Here is a 3,704-nt window from a genome sequence, read left to right as displayed (position 1 = left end):
TCCTAAGCAATATCTCATAACTCCTAAGAAGTAGTTCAAGAATCCAATCTTCAAACTATGCGATAGAAATCCATGTATGCGATCAGATTCAGCGTATTCTTTCTTTAAGTTTCTTCACTTTTCTTTGATGCTTGAAACATCACCATGTGACCCAGTCACATCATGTATCAAGAATCTCATAATAGAAACTTAGCAGAGTTAGATAGTGGACTTTACCTGAAGTAGCGTCAAACTTATTAACTTTAACATCCTTAGGTAAAATTGGCAGCTTCGCAACCAATGCCCCTTCCTATGGCAATTTAACATATGGACACTTTGGTAATGGAACATGGGACTATCACAGATTTAGCCTTTCTCTTTACCATTTGGTCAACCTAGTTGATTATGGTCAATCCTTTTCCTTGGGAAGAGAATGCTTTTTCTGGATTTCCAGTGTCACCATTGTCAATGTCCATAAAGTTTTAGGAAGATGATCTTAGCAAAAGATAAGATCATTAAGGGTCTTGTCATAGAAAGTGATTGAGCCACCAACTTTCTTAAGACTTTGACACCCAACTCTCCCGGCTTGTCAATATGTGACTACATCTCCAAGATGTGATCACACCTAGACCTTGCCTAGCCAATAGGGCTTGAGTGACCTTGAACTTGTGGGTTAGGGAGAATAATTGGAGGAGGTGAAAGAAGTATGATTTCCATGGGACATCATCTTCATTTAGGAAAGCTTGTTTCAAGAGATTTGGGAAGATCATAAATGTCTAAACCAGACATCTTTTAGGAGATATTCAAGATAGTTGATTTAAAGTCCTTAATATAACACCCAATACAAAATATTAAGGCTAGGACCCAACACAATACTTTTATAACTTGGAAGAGGGATGCCGTAATCCAAGCTATAAAATATATGAAGGTAGGTGAATGACGATTCACCAATTTTTACCAAGATAAATGAAATGTATTATTAGGTTTTAATTGGATTTGAAACTCCTAAATCTTTTGAGAATCATTGAACTTTTCAATGGCAAGTTTCAATCTCGAGTGTGCCCTTCAGGTTTTGTGACTGGGATGCCGAGGATCACAAAACAAGGTGTGAAGAAACCATGAAAATTACTTGGTACCCTTAAGTGTTTACCCCTCAATCGATGTGCCGGTTAACCAGACACGCTCCATCGATAGTTCGATACTATGATAAACATTAAGTTACCCTTTTCCTACCTTGTTAAATATGAGTTAGTGTGTCGGTTAACCACACACGCTCCACTAACCGACTTAAACAAAGTGCAAAGTGTAATTTCATGGATTAGCACCTTATTCACATTTTCCTAAGTAACTCAGATTGGGTATTATTAAGAGTTTAGTTACTTAGTATTTATCATTAATACTTTTAATGAAGGGATAATTATAGTCCTGTCAAACCCATTCGGCTAACGACCCTCCACAAGCCAAGGAAGTGGTGGGTGAGAGTGGACACCCATTAAACTGCCATTTTATAAGCAGTAACCTTATACCCCCCTTATAGACCGGCTTCGTGAATGAGGCCTACTAAGGGTAAGACTGACTTGCTCTTATACATATATAAATATTATTAACTTATAATATTATAAAGTATAAGTGTTGAATTTTAACTTTTAAAATTATAAGGGCTAACTTGGAATTAAAGTATTCATAATAGAAAACTTTTCAAATTCCAAAACTTGAGGGCAAGTTTTTGAAACTATTCAAAACTAATTAATTCCATAACTTATGTGTTTAAAGTAGTTTTAATCCAAAAACTCTTCAAGTTCCATAACTTGAGGACAAGTTATGGAAGACTTTAAACTAATAAAAGAATTAACTTTTCTTTATTTTATAACTTATGGAATTAATTAAGGTTACACTTTTTTTTATTATTTAATGAAGAGACTCTTGGTCCTCCATAACTTGAGGACAAGTTATGGAGTCATAAAACCATTTAATTAGAACTAAACTCTTCATTTTGTAACCTTTGCCAACTTTTATGAGTTTTATGAAACTTAAATGTGACTTTTCATATAACTTGAGACAAGTTACAAAAACACATTTTAGAATCAACTCTTAGATTAATTTGGATTGAAAACAACTATTTCACTCAACTTTTCTATTAATCTAAGCAACTCATAAGACCAAGATAATTCAAATCAAACTTTTTCATGTAATTAGTCTAAACCTTAAACTAATACAAAACATGAATCTATTGACAATTATCTTTGAAATTGGATTAGCATGAACATTAACACATCAAAAACAAGTTTATAAGTCGAAAAACATCTTAGGGTAATGTTCCTAGTCCAATTCAAGCCAAAAAAAAGTCGAATTTATGCTGTCTGGGGGTCCAACTCGTCGAGTGCACGAACCAAATCGGCGAGTTGGATGCTTTATGCCTTGGACTCGGCGAGTCCATTCATGGACTCGGCGAGTCCATTCATGGACTCGGCGATTCTGCTGGGCAGACACCATCAAAACTTGATTTTTCAGTTACTTTTGCAAGTATAACAAGAAAACAAGCCTAGGCTCTGATACCACTGATGGGTTTTGAGCATTCTAACACTCCTAAGTGTACATGCAACCCTAAATACCTTGGATCTATGTTTTCTCTATTACACATGCAAATATGAACTTTCCAAGGTATTATCCTAATCTAGCATACAAAACAATGAATATAACAAGATAGAATACATACCTCTTTATGTAGAAAGTCTTCATGAAGCTTGAGTGCCTAGTGCCCCAAGTGTGACACCTCAAATGGTTCACACAACACCAAATACACTTGGAATAACTTGAGAGAATTCTACACTCCTTGAAAATCGGCTAGCCCTTCTATTACTTCATAGTGGCCGATTTTTCCCAAAGAATATGATCTTATATAGTTGTTACAATTAGGGTAAACCCTAATTGTCATGGCCTTCCATTTCCTTGGATCCATGGGTTCAAATACACCATGGAGCATCCATGAAGCCTCATATGGGTTTTAGCCCAACTAGATAATCCATGGAGCATTAGCCCACTATATAAGTATGGATGATTTAAACAATCAACCCATATATTTAATTAGTCTTCCTTTTGATCACTTAATTAATCCTAGATTAATTCTTGATCAATACTAATTAAATAATCTTATTAATATATTAGAACTTATAATATATTAACCAACCTTAAGTGTTATTTCTCTCATTATAGTCTATCCAAATGCATGATGCCATGCAACCCAAATGGACCATGCGGGGTCGGGTCAAGTCTTACCAATTATAGTTATGGACTTAGAAATTAATCCAACAATAGCATCAAAAACCCTTGCCGTCTTTGGCAACTTGGTGATGAAGTCCATCAAAATATGTTCCTATTCCCACTTGGGAACCTCTAGAGGCTGCATCTTGCCATGCGGCCTCTGATTCTCGGCCTTGTCCATCTTGCAGGTCAAGCACCTCTCAACATACCAGGCGATCTCCCTCTTCATACACGACCATCAATAAGTCAATCTCAGAACCCGATACATCTTGGTGGCCCCCAGATGAATTGAAAAACGAGACTTATGAGCCTCCTCCATCATAATCCGTCTGACCCCAACAGAAGTAGGAACCCAAACCCGACCACAACGGGTCAACAAACCCCGATTATCCAGAACAAATCGGTTGTTCTCACCCATGATCCTCTCAATCTTCCAATTCTCTTGCCGAACACCCTAAACTTGA

The sequence above is a fragment of the Lactuca serriola genome, chromosome 5, assembly GCF_051521515.1.
Source record: "Lactuca serriola cultivar US96UC23 chromosome 5, Lser_US96UC23_V15, whole genome shotgun sequence".
Lineage (NCBI taxonomy): Eukaryota > Viridiplantae > Streptophyta > Magnoliopsida > Asterales > Asteraceae > Lactuca > Lactuca serriola.
Note: the sequence above shows the minus strand (reverse complement) of the source record.